The following is a 16590-nucleotide window of genomic DNA, read 5'->3' as shown; positions in this document are numbered from 1 at the left end:
GGTTGTTGTAAAATATCACCCCTCCTCCCTCCGTTTGTGGTTGTATAAAGGTCAAAGGGCGTTTCCGTAGTTAGTCCATAAAACATACATGCAGGACACGATATATCTTTTTTGACAGTTATATCCTTATTATGTGTATTAGTGTAAGGCTGTGTCTTCCATTAATTGAAATACTCCATTGCACCAGTGAAAGAGAATAGATCCCCTTTCCTTCCCATCCCCAAAAATCTCCCTTTCCTTCCCATCCCCAAAACCTCCATTTCAATATTACATCCCCTCTCGTCACTGCTGAGCCCTCGATTCCCAATCACCTCCCCTCCAATAACCGCCATTGACCAAGTGCTTTGAGTCGGAGAAGAAAGGCGTGTCTCCACCTCGTCAGAGGGGAGGAGGGGCGTGCCCGCCCGTCGTCATCCAAGGCGGAGCCCGAGGGTCGCGCGACCAACCAGGGCCGAGGTGAGCGCCCCGATGGGCGTGTCCAAAACGCCGGGGGCGTAATCGCTGGAGGCGCTATAAAAGGCGCAAAACGGAAGTGGTCAAGAGGAGTTGGTGAGAGATGCACTCTGAGTTGGTCTGAGTCGGTTGCCAGTAGAGGGTCTGAGTCGGTTGGTCACAAAGGGTTGGTCTTGGTGAGAGAGGTCTGAGTTGGTCTGAGTTGGTCGTCAAGAGAGTGGTGGTAAAGAGTGAGGGACCAAGAAAGAGTTGAGGGTTTAGACGAGTGGGACAAGGCCTGGCAAGGCAAGTGGAGGCGGCAGCAGCAGCGACACCCGGCAGCCGCTTGGGGCCTGGGCGGCGGTTTGGAGCAGGGCCGAAAAGGAACGGCGGCTGCTAAACGCGCCGATCGTGCTGCATGACCCCCCTTTGGACCTCCCTCTCCCTCCAGCCCTCCACATCCTGCGATTCCTGCAATTCCCCGCGTGAGTCAGTGTCTTTTGTTTGTTCTGTCCTGGGATAAGTTAAGCCTGTAGATAAGCTAGTATTTGCACTGTGTCACCTGCGTCTTATGTGTTGTAAATAAACTTAATTGCTCCTTTTTGCTTGTGTGTGTAAATAATAAACCCCATTACTCGTCTGTACGTCTTCTCGTTTTAATTCCTTTTCCTCTTTGCATTCGTCGTTTTTGTCTTTTCCCTCATTGAGCAGCTACGGTGCGATACGGCCAAAGTTCTGGGTGAATCGGGTGAGTTTTGTTAGGTCACGGTCTTACACCACCGCTCGGTCTATAACATCTGTCCGCGACCTGTAACAATTGGTGTCAGGAGTGGGATCGATCCGGAGCGCGCTTCACGCGCTCAAAATTATAAAGTACCGAAATTTATTTTGTTTTATAAAGTAAAACCCGAATTTTGAAATCGCGCCATGGCTGTTCAAGGCGACGGGATGCCGGTGGGAGAGATAGAGGGGTTAGAAGTAACCCAGGACTTCGGGGAAGAAAGGGAAGAGGAGAGCAATGAGGTGGTTGAGGGTGTATCAGGTGCACAAAATGGCGGCCTCGCGCACATGGTTATTGTGGCGCCAAATTTAGCCACGCCCGTGACCGTAGCAGCGCCGCCGATGGATTGGGGCCTTTTTATGATCCAAATGAAGGCCCTTATGGATGCTCAGAGTGAGCAAATAAGGGCTCAGAGTGAGCAATTGGGCGTAATGGGGGGCCAAATGGGGGTAATGAGGGACGAAGCGAGGGGTACTGGGGAGGAGTTAGACAAGAAATTTGGGAAGTTAGACAATAATTTTGAGGGGTTAGACAACGGGATAAAAGAAGTAAAGAATGGGTTAACGGGGGTGGAAAATAGAATGGCTGCCCAGGAGAATCAGTTAGAAGGGGTGAAAAATGGGTTAATGGGGCTAGAAAACAGGATGGAAGGCAAATTGCGGGAGATAGGGGAGCAATCCGCCCGAGAAATTAAACAAATGGGAGAGCAGATAGAGGAGGTAAAAATCGGGGTAGAAACCAAACTGGATGCTCAGAGGGATGAATTGGGACAGATGAGGGTGGCATCTACAAAAGAGATGGGGGAGATGAAGGAGGAGATACGACGGGGTGTGGGTGAGGAGGTCTCGGGGCTACGCGAGGAGGTAAAGCGAGGCGAAAAGCGTATAGAGAAAGAGGTGAGAAATAATACGGCTAAGTTACAAGGGGGAATAGAAGATCTGACGGAGGAGGTGGAACAGCTGACAGAGGGACAAACGAAATTAGTGGAGCAGGTTCAAAGGAACACTGCAGTACTCGGAGGGTTAAAGGCGACACAAAAAGAAATTAAAAACGAATTAATAGCGACACAGAGGCAATGTCAGATGGTACGGGAGGAACTGACAATGAGGGTGGACGAGGTGACAGAGATAATGGAGACAAAGGACCGGCAGGTGAGGATGCACATAGAGACGGTCACGGTAGCCCTAGAGGACGAACTTGAGGAGACGCACCGAGAAATAAAAGAGGTTAAACAAAAACTAGAGGAAGTGGAAGAAGAGGTGAGTGAAATTAAGAAGGGACGGACAGAAACTAAGAGAGAAATCCAGGAGGAGGTAATGGAATATGTACAAGGTCTGTGTTCAAATCATGATGAGGTGCTCACTAACCAAATAAAAAGTTTGCAGGTGGCAGAGGAGGTGCGAAGACGAAGTACGGAGGTGAGCGGCAATGTATATGATGTGAGGAAAGCTTCAGTCGGCTTGGGGATTGGTTTGGATCCGGGTGTTCGTGAAAGGCCGTTGGTGAAGTGTGTGACAGGTCAGGTGTGCGAAAAAAGAGGTGTGCGAGAATGTCCGACCATGGGGTGTGTGAGGAAAAAGTGCACGCCAAGGAGTGAGTGTGCCGTCAAGAGTGAGTTGGTCGAAGCGCGTGTGCGAGGGGGTACATGGAAGCGCGGTGTGGTGAGTGTTACGGAGGAAGTAACGAAAAAGTGTGCGCGAGAGGATGCGCGAGAAAGGTGTGTAACGGACGGGTGCATGGGGGAAGCGCATGCTGTCAAGAGTAAGGGAGAATGTACACCTGTGGTGAGTGTTACAGAGGATGTAACAAGAGAGTGTACACCTGTGGTGAGTGTTACAGAGGATGTAACGGGAGGGTGTGCGCGAGAAAGGTGTGTAACGGACGGGTGCATGAGGAAAGAGTGCGCTGTCGAGAGTAAGGGTGAGTGCGCGGTCAAGAATGGAGGTGAGAGTAGTGAGAGTGAAACGGAGCGTGAGTTGGTTATGACAGGTGAGCGAGGATGTGCACCTGGAATGGAAGGATGCACACCTGGAATGGTAGAGCGTGTGTGGGAAGGCACATTTGAGTTGGTGGTGAGGCACGTGGTTGGGTGTGCGAATGAGAGCACACCTGTGATTGTCACGGAGGAAGTGACCGAGGAGGGGGCGCGAAGAGGTGTGTTGGTGAGGTGTGCGACCAACGAATGTGCGCCAAAGTGTTCGGTGGTCGGGTGTGTGACCAAGTCGGCGAGCGGAATGAGTGTACCGAGGTGTGTAAGAAACGGTACGACGAGGAGCATGGAAACGGCTGCATGTATGAGCAAGAAAGGGGTAGCGTATGCTTGTAAGCATCCAGGTGAGGCGTCGACGGTAACCAGGTTAAAGGTTAGAACGACTTATAGCCGACTCGGGCCCTCGGTGCGCGTCGGGCAGCTTCGCGTGCCGCGAGAACCAGCGGGGATCCGAGCCACGGCGGGTTCGAAAGGACCGCCGTGCGCGATCCACGCTGGGCCTCGCGTGGAACGGCCGCGTCCGGGCTCCACTAGACGGAGCGGGCCGCCCGATAGGAAGGGTCGTCATGGCGACCACTTTCTATTGAGACGTGCCGGCAGGTCGAGATCGGGACATTGGATGGCTCCACGCCGAGGTGGTGCGTGGGATCTCGGCCCGGGTAAGCCCCCGTCCCTGCCACGAATGCGGGATGTATCCAGCGGCTGGCACAAAAGAATCCGCGTTCATTGCTCGGCTGTACGAAGCCGGGCTGTAGACGTGAATTGGCGCACCGAGAGGATGTAATAAGTAGACGGGTGATAGTGATAATGGTAGTGATTCGATACGAAATTTGTAATAGTGGGTAGATTTGGCAGTAAATGGAAAATTTTTGAATTGTTGGAATCTGGACGAACAAAATTGATAGTGAGAGACCCCCGATGTGGAGGGATGGCAAATCCACCATCCCTCACAGACGGGGGAAAAGGAGCACTAGTTATGGGGTGTATGGCAGTGAAAACTAGCCCGGGTGGGTTAGGTTATATTGTAGGGATCTAGCGAAGATGACATCAGGTGACGTTAAGTTTAGTTAGTGACTGATACCTGTAGTGGGGACGCAGGTAGATTAGTGTGGATTATAATGACGAGGGAGCGCAATAGTTTAAAGGGGCGACTGGGAAGCACAAGTTTCAGAGGGGAGTAGTTAGCTGAGATGATGCCGTGTGTGTGAGGATTGAACAGGTGAGAATTGAACAGGTGTGATTGCACAGGTGTGCAACTGAACAGGTGTGTGGAGCAGTGTATGAGGGAGTAGTGGTGATTGCGTGTTGTGTTGACCAAATGGTCCAGGAAGAGGAGGAGGGTGCAGGTGGCACCAGGTAGGATTGCACAGGTGTGCAACGACAGATGAATGAAAGACAGGTGTATGGAATAAATGGTATGGAGTATTGGAATGGATGGTCGTGGAGTGAGTATGGTGGAAATTGTGGAGTGGAGTGGATGGTGCGAAGGTGTGAATGGGGGAAGAGTGGACCCCCATCACGGATACCCGGGGCGGGTAGTGTAAGTGTTAGGTAGAGGGTATAGGTAAATTGTGGTTGGATATTGGCATCTGTGGTGCGAGGTGAAAGAATGGTATTTGGATGGGTGCATTAGTGTCGTGGAAATGGCTGGGCGTGTAGCCTGTTAGTGTGGGTAGTTGGTTGGGCGCTCCACCACTGTGAGGATGTCGGCCAGGTGAGGCCGCAGGTGGGCTCTGGGAGCCGTTAGTGTCAGTGGGGCCCGAGGATCCGGAGGACGGACCCGGGTAGCCCAGTGCCAGAGAGGGCACCGAGTGGGGAGAGCGCCAGAGGGCCTTCCCCAGGTAGTTAGGTTAGGGCAGGGAGCAGGTAAGCTCGGAGGCAACTGCAGTGGTGGGGGTGTGCAGGTGGGTAGACCTGCTGGGAGAGTTACACGTCGCGGCCCAGAAATTGTGCGAGGGCACCGGGAGATGAATCGGGGGAGTGAGACCCCAAATTGAAAAGCACCACAGTTTGGTCAATGGGAATTGGTTTTTAGAACCCATAGTGTAAGTTGGCCAATGGATTGGCAGGGAAAGACCCCGGGTAGTGTAAAGTGTGTTAAAGTCATTTAGAAAATAGTTAGGATGAAGGATCTCCTCGCACCATCTGCATCCACTCACCTGAGGTGACAGGTACTCCGCACCATGCCATGTCTTATTATTTTTACTATGCAAATGTTTGGATTGTGAGACGCATCATGACGTGGGTGTGACATTGTGCGTAATTCCATCTCTCCCTCCTTATGAGGATTGATGATGAATTGGTGATGGCAAATTTTGAAGTAGAGGGATTGTAGAGACGAATTTGGTATAGGGGAAATATGGGGAAGACGTGACAGTAGTGACGAATTTGTAAATGTGTAGATTTTTGTACATATGGGGTAAGGGCAAGGGTAGGGTAGGTGACAGGGGGGTGACGTACGGTAGGGACGAGCTTTCTCACTTCGCCCTCCGTACGCATTTCGCCTTGCATTGCCTTATTGATGTGTACCCTTGTGACCTTACCCCTCGCTCAATTGTCTTTCCCCTTTTGTCTCCCACATGACCTGTGCGCCGTTGGGCGCCGAGGGGAGCGTGCGTGGGTCGGCCATTGTGCGCCCGAAATTCCCAGAACCAGCTGTCTGCATCGATGCACCACATTATGGACCACATGCCTGTGGCCGAGCACCACTTATGGACCCCATGGGTTGGGGCATGGCCCCTCTGCTGGAACCGGCCATGAGGGCCCGAAATCTTGCTGGCGGACCTTGGCCACAGGGCACCGGTGCCCCACAGGTGAACCACACATAGTCGGCCCTGTGGGCCATAAATAAAGCAAATAAAAAAAGGACACATTGGGCACACTTTATTGAAAATAGGCCGCCAGTAAGCAAAGCAAAATGAAAATGACAACATCTGGAAGACAAATAATAATCACCAGCAGAGGGAGCCGAAGAGCAAGAGACCACCTGCAGGGTTAGGGGTTGTTGATTTTATTTTATTGTTGAACATTGATGAACAATGGTGACTGCACCGATTGGTGCTTGGGCTTGTATTGGTGCGTTCATGGTGCGTCGATGCAGAGCAGACTGTCTCCCCCCCGAAAGAACAATTACAGGTCCTGGGTTAGTTTTGTAAATAAAAATAGCGTCAATTGTAAATAATGCTTCCCACCGTCAGTGTGTAGTTTGAAGACCATTCCGCAATTCGGTTAACTGTGGGCGTAAGTCTGTTAGGCAGGGTGCAATGGAGCAGCGGGACACATTTATTATGTTTTAAAACTGTCGCACTCAGGGTCAGGTTAAAAGTAGAGGGAACTACACCTACGTGCCACACTAAGGTAAAAGTTATAGGCCCGGGACGTGCCTAAGGGGAGGAGGGTGCAGTGTTGTGGATATGAGAATGTTTTTTTTATTTTATTGTTGTTGTAAAACGTTGTTGTAAAAGGTTGTTGTAAAAGGTTGTTGTAAAATATCACCCCTCCTCCCTCCGTTTGTGGTTGTATAAAGGTCAAAGGGCGTTTCCGTAGTTAGTCCATAAAACATACATGCAGGACACGATATATCTTTTTTGACAGTTATATCCTTATTATGTGTATTAGTGTAAGGCTGTGTCTTCCATTAATTGAAATACTCCATTGCACCAGTGAAAGAGAATAGATCCCCTTTCCTTCCCATCCCCAAAAATCTCCCTTTCCTTCCCATCCCCAAAACCTCCATTTCAATATTACATCCCCTCTCGTCACTGCTGAGCCCTCGATTCCCAATCACCTCCCCTCCAATAACCGCCATTGACCAAGTGCTTTGAGTCGGAGAAGAAAGGCGTGTCTCCACCTCGTCAGAGGGGAGGAGGGGCGTGCCCGCCCGTCGTCATCCAAGGCGGAGCCCGAGGGTCGCGCGACCAACCAGGGCCGAGGTGAGCGCCCCGATGGGCGTGTCCAAAACGCCGGGGGCGTAATCGCTGGAGGCGCTATAAAAGGCGCAAAACGGAAGTGGTCAAGAGGAGTTGGTGAGAGATGCACTCTGAGTTGGTCTGAGTCGGTTGCCAGTAGAGGGTCTGAGTCGGTTGGTCACAAAGGATTGGTCTTGGTGAGAGAGGTCTGAGTTGGTCTGAGTTGGTCGTCAAGAGAGTGGTGGTAAAGAGTGAGGGACCAAGAAAGAGTTGAGGGTTTAGACGAGTGGGACAAGGCCTGGCAAGGCAAGTGGAGGCGGCAGCAGCAGCGACACCCGGCAGCCGCTTGGGGCCTGGGCGGCGGTTTGGAGCAGGGCCGAAAAGGAACGGCGGCTGCTAAACGCGCCGATCGTGCTGCATGACCCCCCTTTGGACCTCCCTCTTCCTCCAGCCCTCCACATCCTGCGATTCCTGCAATTCCCCGCGTGAGTCAGTGTCTTTTGTTTGTTCTGTCCTGGGATAAGTTAAGCCTGTAGATAAGCTAGTATTTGCACTGTGTCACCTGCGTCTTATGTGTTGTAAATAAACTTAATTGCTCCTTTTTGCTTGTGTGTGTAAATAATAAACCCCATTACTCGTCTGTACGTCTTCTCGTTTTAATTCCTTTTCCTCTTTGCATTCGTCGTTTTTGTCTTTTCCCTCATTGAGCAGCTACGGTGCGATACGGCCAAAGTTCTGGGTGAATCGGGTGAGTTTTGTTAGGTCGCGGTCTTACACCACCGCTCGGTCTATAACATCTGTCCGCGACCTGTAACAATATATATATATATATATATATATATATATATATATATATATATATATATATATATAATATATATATGTATATATATAGCAACCAAAGAAGCACACTGGCTTATGACATGACGCTGATGTCAAGCTATTTGATATATATATATCAGGTATTTATCAGGTGAGGTATTTATGTTTTGAATTATAAATATTGTTAAAGCCCGCGGATAAGGATGTTGGTTTGCCGAGCGGCTGGCACCGCGGCCTAACGGTTACCCCGATTAACCCGATCCCCGAACGTTGGCCGGATCGCGCCACAGATATTCAATAGGGAAAAGACTAAGGCGACATGGATCTGAAGAAGAAGAAGACAAAAAGGTTGGCAATACGAATATAATTTATTTCTATTTACACCCAAAAATAACCAAGGAGAAGGAAAGATAATAAAATAATATACAGAAGATTTTAGAGACACAGTGCAACGCTAGCTTATACGAGCTTAATTAAATACCCAGGGACAAAACAAACAGAACAAACTCACGTACACAAGAAGGATGGAAAGGCAGGAGGTGGATGGCTGGAGGGAAAGGAAGGTCCACTGGTACTGCAGCACGATCGACGCGTTTGGCAGCCGCCGTTCCTTCGCGGCCCTGCTCAAAACCGCCGTCCAAGCCCCAAGCGGCGGTGGTTGCTGCTGTGGCCACCGCTGCTGCTGCTGTTGTCTGCTGCTGCTGGCGAGCAAGGCGACGAATAGCAGGCTTTGTGCTTCCCTGGATGATGATCTCCTTAATGTTCTCTATGTTCTTTTGCTCACATGCCAGCCTCGGACTAGGCTCGGAAAAGCACCAGCTCAGGAACAAACATCGGCCCACTTGATCAGCCGTTGCTGTGTACAAAGCTTCCTTGGGTGATCTCAATGTACTCTTGTCAAAGCTCATCTGCTTGGGGAGCGTCCCGCGGCGGGTTATATAGGCCCCGCCCCTCAACCTTCGCGAACCTCCTTGATGTTTCTCTCCACACCCTCTCCAAGTCCAACCCCTTGTTCGTGGTTGGTTGAGTGGGGCTGACTCACTCGTCCCCTCTATGATGAGGTGGGGACCCGCCTTTCTTCCCCGATCCGAGCACATGTTCAATGGTGGTTTTGGAGGGGATGTAATTGGCAATTGAGGCTTGGCAATGAAAGTTTTGGGAGTGGGAATGGGGAATGAAAGGAATCTATCTATTTCACTTGGTGCAATGGAGTGTCATCTTAATGGAAGACAAGGCCTTACCCTAATACACATAATAAAGATATAACCATCAACCAGGGGGAAATCTATGATTGGCTGCCGTGTATAAAAAAAAAAAAAAAAAAAAAAAAAAACCACCTTTAGAGGCCATTTTTCCCCGCAAAGCGGGGGTTGGCCTTTTTCGGGAACCGTGGTTGTTGTTGTTTTTCGGTCCCCTATTTGGCTGCCGTGGCTGCTTTATGGAATTAACTACGGGAACGCCCTTTGACCTTTATACAACACTGGAGGCAGGAGGGTCCAGAATAAAGCATATTTCACAACAATTTACTATATACAACACAATAAAAAAATACAATCCTCATATCCGCAACAATATATATATATCTGTGCAGCGTCTGCCCTGTGTTGTCACTGAACTACTTTCTCAAACTTTTGTGAAATCGTACCAAACTTCTGGTATGCACATATCTCTCCCGTCGGTATGTCCTAAGGGTATTAAAAAAAAAAAAAATTCCCTATTTTTTTTTAGGAATTTTTTGGGGAAATTTTTTTTTTCAACTTCAATTGTTTATAAAATGTGATATCACGTATATTACTAATACATTTGTACAAAATAATTGTTTGAATTATGATTGGTTTAAACCATGATAAAACGGCAACTCAAGTACAGTCACTTATCTATATATCGACACATCTGGGCAGTGTCTGTGTTGTCACTTAACGACTCCCTCAAACTTTTGTTTCCGTGGTTGTGAAGTGTTTTTAATAACGTTGTGGTGGTTTTGAATAACGTGGTGGTGAGGTATTTTGAATTATGTGGTGATGAGGTGTTTTTAAATGATGTGGTGGTGAGGTGTTTTTAAATCACATGGTGGTGAGGTGTTTTGATTTACGTGGTGGTGAGGTATTTATAATTACGTGGTGGTGAGGTGTTTTGAATTTCGTGGCTGTGAGATGTTTTTTTTTACGTGTTTTATGGCTGTGAGGTGTTTTTAATTTTGTGGTGGTGAGGTGTTTTTATTACGTGATTTATGGCTGTGTGGTGTTTTTATTACGTGTTTGATGGCTGTGAGGTGTTTTTAATTTCGTGGTGGTGAAGTGTTTTATTACGTGTTTTATGGTTGTGAGGTGTTTTTATTACGTGTTTTATGGCTGTGAGGTGTTTTTATTACGTGTTTTATGGCTGTGAGGTGTTTTTATTACGTGTTTTATGGCTGTGAGGTGTTTTCAATTTCGTGGTGGTGAGGTGTTTTGAATTACTTGGTGGTGAGGTGTTTTGAATTACTTGGTGGTGAGGTGTTTTGATTTACTTGGTGGTGAGGTGTTTTGAATTACGTGGTGGTGAGGTGTTTTGATTTACTTGGTGGTGAGGTGTTTTGAATTACGTGGTGGTGAGGTGTTTTGAATTACTTGGTGGTGAGGTGTTTTGAATTACGTGGTGGTGAGGTGTTTTGAATTACGTGGTGGTGAGGTGTTTTTAATTTCGTGGTGGTGAGGTGTTTTGATTTACTTGGTGGTGAGGTGTTTTGAATTACGTGGTGGTGAGGTGTTTTGAATTACGTGGTGGTGAGGTGTTTTGATTTACGTGGTGGTGAGGTGTTTTGAATTATGTGGTGGTGAGGTGTTTTTAATTTCGTGGTGGTGAGGTGTTTTGAATTACGTGGTGGTGAGGTGTTTTGATTTACTTGGTGGTGAGGTGTTTTGATTTACTTGGTGGTGAGGTGTTTTGAATTACGTGGTGGTGAGGTGTTTTGATTTACTTGGTGGTGAGGTGTTTTGAATTACGTGGTGGTGAGGTGTTTTTAATTTCGTGGTGGTGAGGTGTTTTGATTTACGTGGTGGTGAGGTGTTTTGAATTATGTGGTGGTGAGGTGTTTTTAATTTCGTGGTGGTGAGGTGTTTTGAATTACGTGGTGGTGAGGTGTTTTGATTTACTTGGTGGTGAGGTGTTTTGATTTACTTGGTGGTGAGGTGTTTTGAATTACGTGGTGGTGAGGTGTTTTGATTTACTTGGTGGTGAGGTGTTTTGAATTACGTGGTGGTGAGGTGTTTTTAATTTCGTGGTGGTGAGGTGTTTTGAATTACTTGGTGGTGAGGTGTAATCGTCCCAAATTTCCAGTCTGCACCTTCCCCTCCCCTATGTATGTGCTGAGGGGTTCTTTCTTGAAAAAAAAACATTCCACCTAAATCTTCAACCTAAATTGCCTATAAAAATGTAATATCACAAACACAGCAAATACATTTGTGCAAAGTAATTGTTTGTATTATGATTGGTGTAAATCATGACAACACAGCAACTCAGGTACAGTCATTAGCCTCAGCTAAAATAAGCCCGTTCCTCAGTAACGACGCTTGGTGAGGCGAGCGCAGCGAGCCGAGCCAAGCTAGTATATATATATATATATATATATGAAGACAAGAGATAAACGATATTTACACAGTAATTCAAGTGTTTTATAGACCCGACAAACAAGTTTTCCATTGTTCTCAAAAGTCATCTGACCTGTAAATTCAGGCTGCAGCCCCAGCTGCCTTCCCACAGACCGGCTCTTTCCTCTGCCATATGGTTTCACATCGCTTCCAATAACATTGCATGCTGGTGTGTAGGGCTTACTTGGATTTTTTGCAAATATAAAAATGTTTTCCTATGCTGGGTTTCCTCATCCAAAGATTATCGGTGGACTTATTGGTGTAAAAAAAATCATCCTTTTTGGGGTTTAAAGTAAAGCAGTGCAGATTATTTTACACTTTGAAAGCAGAAAAGAAACGGCGAATGCTTGAAAGCAGAAAAGAAAGGAAAAATATGTAATATTTTGGGGTTGCTGTGCTGCCTCTGGGTGCCTTGAATGTGTGCATGGCATCGTGAAATCAGGAGATTACCAAGGCATTTTGGAGCGCAATGTTCAACCCAGTGTCAGAAAGCTGGGAGTCCATCGAAGGTCATTGGTCTTGCAGCAGGACAATGACCCTAAACACACTTCAAAAAGCACCCAGAAATGGTTCAAGACAAAACGCTGGACTGTTCTGAAGTGGTCAGCAACGAGTCCAGATCTAAATCCCATTGAACACCTGTGGGGAGATCTGGATACAGCAGTTGGGAGAAGGCACCCTTCAAATCTGGGAGAACTGGACCAGTTTGCACAAGAAGAGTGGGACAAACTGCCAGTAGAGAGGTGTAGGAAGCCCATTCATGGCTACAGGGAGCACTTGACTGCAGTTATTTTTTCCAAACGCTGTGCTACCAAATATTAAGTCCTGGGTGTCAATAATTTTGTCAATGCCCTTTCTTTTTATTTTCTGATTTAAAAGGATATATTAAGTTCTGAATCAAAAATAACGGTTCTGTAATATTAACAGTGAAACTAGAACTGCCACTTTATAACTGCTGGCAGTGATGACCGGTTTCCTCTGCCTTCCCGGTTTCACATTATTATATTTTCTCACACACACATCACCAAGCACACACATCACCATACATTCACACACATCACCATGCATTCTCATACACACACACACACACACACACACACACACACACACACACACACACACACACACACACACACATCCCCATACACACACACACACACACACACACACACACACACACACACACATCACCATACACGCACACACACACACACACACACACACACACACACACACACACACACACACACACACATATCACCATGTTACATATTTATGTGAATGTATGTGAATTACTATTCAGGTCTTTGCTTATCAATGTGTAGTCGATTAAAGGTTGTTGTGATTAAAGGGTCAGGAGCCCTTCTGAGAAAAAGGAGACCGGAAACGGAAGAGGAAAAGACACGAGGTCCTGGAGAAGCGACGATTCTTCTTCTTCCTCGCCGAGCTCGGAGGCCGGTATCGATTGAGCAACGTAAGAGAATCGGCGTTTCAAAGCCCGTTTGGTGAGAGGAGTTACCGGGACGTGTAACTACCCTTTGACACGTCAAGTCACTGTGGGTTCGTGCACGGAACCAAGCAGCTGGCACCGTTCGCCTCGCCGTCTACAAGGCCGCGTACGGGTCGCACCTTGGGCCACGCGTGCTGGGCAAGCCGCGTGTTGCTTTGCCTGCTTTACATTACCCACTTTGCTTGGCCAGGAGGTGCGTGCTGCAGCCGTTGTTCCCGGTACGGGACGTGCCCGGTGAAAGCACGCCAGGAAGGGTCCGTTCAACCGCCCACGTGCGGAGATCGAACTACAGGAGTACGGAGACATTGTGAGAGACATTGACCACAGAGGGAGTCGGGAGTGGGGCTCACGTGAGGAATGTATAAGATGGCCATCTTAGAGGTATTATAGATGAGTTTACATCTTTGTACTATTGATTGCTGATTGTGGATGGTTGTTGGTTGCTCGGGAAATATATCATTGATTATTCCGGATCCTTGGTGTGGGGTTTCTTATTGGTTGGAATTCAGATTTATGCGTTACGAAAGAGCATAAATAATAGATCTTTCTGGCGGAGTTCCTCTCACGGTCCGGGGGTCACCGAGACCCGGTAGTCACCGGGAGGACCACGTAACAGAATTGGGGGCTCGTCCAAATTACGATTTGCGGATTCGCAATTGGGTCTACATCCGGGATCTAAAATTGTATAAAATAATAAAATAATATTTTTATTAATTAAAATTTATTAATTAAGTATTAATTGGTAAATTTTTGGGGAAAGTGGGGTAAAGTCTTGGGTGAAGGTTAACAGGTGTTAACGATAGGCACCATGGCGTTTGTGGCACAGAACTTTGCGGTAACCCTGAGTGAGGCACAGTTCCGAGCGTTACTAAAGTCGGACCTCTTGAAATTGGCCAAACATTTTAACTTGGAGGTCCGAACTAATTTGAGGAAGGCAGAGTGGCAGACCACGGTGATACAGTCTATGGTGGGATTAGGAACATGGGACGAGTTAGCCTGGCAGTGGCTACCCGAAGAACCAGAAGACGTTGAGCTCCGGAAACTGGAGTTGCAATTACGGAGCCAGGAACGGATCAAAGAAGAAGAAAGGAAAGCAGAAAAGGAAAGAGCAGAAGAAGAAAGGAAAGCAGAAAAGGAAAGAGCAGAAGAAGAAAGGAAAGCAGAAGAGAGGAGAGAAGAGAAACAAGCAGAGGAAAGAAGAGTGGAACGAGAACTCCAGGAAAGGTTAGCAGAAGAAGAAAGGAAAGCAGAAAAGGAAAGAGCAGAAGAAGAAAGGAGAGTGGAACGAGAACTCCAGGAAAGGTTAGAAAGGATGAAAACAGAGGAAAGGAAAGCAGAAGCAGAGGAGAGGAGAGCTGCAAGGAAACTCGAAGCAGAGGAGAGAAAAGCGGAAAGGGAATTAAAGGAACGTGACATGGAGCTTCAGCAAGAAATTAAATTCAAGGAGCTGGAGTTAATGAGAGAACGGGGAGAGGGACCACCCTTACTGACGGGGTCGACACCTAGCCAGAACACCTGGGATGTGGGCAGACATGTGAGGCTGGTTCCACCCTTCAGTGAAAAGGAAGTCGCTAAATTTTTTCCACACTTTGAGAAAGTGGCTCGACAGTTAAACTGGCCGGAGGAGGCCTGGACCATACTAGTGCAAAGTGTGCTGGTGGGAAAAGCTCAAGAGATTTATTCGGCGCTACCAATGGACCAATGTGCAGATTATGAGGTATTGAAGAAGCACATCCTCAAAGCCTATGAGTTGGTTCCGGAAGCTTACCGGCAAAAGTTCAGGAATGCCAGGAAGAGGGAGAGTGAGACCCATGTGGAGTTTGCCAGAGTGAAAGAAAATATGTTTGATCGGTGGTGTGAGTCAAAAGGAGTCGGGAACGACTTCGAAGCATTGCGTGACCTGATGCTGGTGGAGGAATTTCAACAGTGTGTCCACGAGGACATCAAAGTGTACCTGCAGGAAAAGAAAGTACCGAAGTTGTGGGACGCAGCCACCCTGGCAGATGATTATGCCTTAACACACCGGATAGGGGTCCACGAACCTAACTCCTCGCCTAGATCTCCGCAGGGGAGGTGGGGAACAGCAGGTGCGGAGAACGACAATACATGGCGGCGGCCTCGAGAGGATTATGGGGACAACGCGGATACCCCACCTGTTCGAAATCAGAGGGCTGCGGGCCCAAGACAAACTTATTTTTCGGGGGGCCCAAGGCAGACCACGAGTTTTTCCTCCGGGCCTACTTGCGCTTTTTGCAAGAAACCTGGACACTTGATGTCCAGTTGTTACCTCATGAAAAGGGAAGACCCAGAGCGGAGTCCGACTAGTACAACTCCGAATGCGATGGCAAACGTAAGAAATCGCCCACAGAAGAGTTACCAACCATTTATTTATGAGGGGTTGGTCTCACTCAAGGGAGACTTGACGAACCCAAGACCGGTTAGGGTTTTGAGGGACACAGGAGCCCATCAATCCTTAATGCTGGAAGGCATTTTGCCATTGTCAAAGAGTACCGCGACTGGTGATAGTGGTCGGTTACAAGGGATCGGTGGCTGTGTTAGTGCCCCACTTCATGTCATCCATTTGGAATCCGATTTGGTGTCAGGACTGGTCACCGTCGGTTTACAAGCCACGCTTCCTGTAGAGGGAGTATCTGTGATTATCGGGAATGATTTGGCCGGGGGGCAAATTTATGGTAACCCGAGGGTGGATAAAGAGCCCCGCAGGGGAAATAACACCACACCAGCTCGGGATGGTGACAAAAGTTCCAAGTTATTTGTAGGGGGACTGAACTTCAACACAGAGGAAGAAGTTCTGACCTCTGTCTTCAACAGATATGGGCCGCTGGTGGAAGTGCGGGTGGTAAAAGACAGGGAAACGCAACGGTCAAGAGGGTTCGGCTTTGTCACGTTTGCAAGCACAAGAGACGCCAGGGAGGCAGAGAAGAATTGGAATGGTAAGGATTTGGAGGGTCGGACCATCACAGTCGGGAAGGCATTTCGTAGGCGTCGAGAGGTCTACAGAAGAGGACAACTTGGCAGTAGTTTTAGGGTTGGCAGCAGCCGATATTACTATGGAGGCTCCCAGAGTTACGGCACCTCCCGAAAGAATGAATGTCAGAGCACTGGCCGAGAAGGAGACCGCCAGTCAGGTAACGGCTGGGACAAGGGGTCCCACCGTAACTGTTAGGAGTCTGGCGAAGTGAAGCACTATATACGGGGGAGCCGCCGAGCCGGGGCTCCTACACGGACTAACCGTGAACGCCACGTTCTTAAAGGCGTCCAGGTAGTGAACTTTCCTGCACGGACTAACCGTGAACTCCACGTTCTTAAAGGCGTCCATGTAATGAACTTTCCTCCCCGGACTAACCGTGAACTCCACATTCCTTAAGGCGTCCATGTTGTGAATACTCAGCTGGGCCTCCCGAAAGAGTGCTATCGAGAGGTTTAAATTTGGGGGCTTTGGTCACCACCTCTTAACCGTCATTCAAGAGAAACTAGAAGTGGTTGACGCTTGGTCC

The sequence above is a fragment of the Myxine glutinosa genome, chromosome 13, assembly GCF_964187855.1.
Source record: "Myxine glutinosa chromosome 13, kmMyxGlut1.1, whole genome shotgun sequence".
Taxonomy (NCBI): domain Eukaryota; kingdom Metazoa; phylum Chordata; class Myxini; order Myxiniformes; family Myxinidae; genus Myxine; species Myxine glutinosa.
This window is presented reverse-complemented; position numbering follows the sequence as displayed.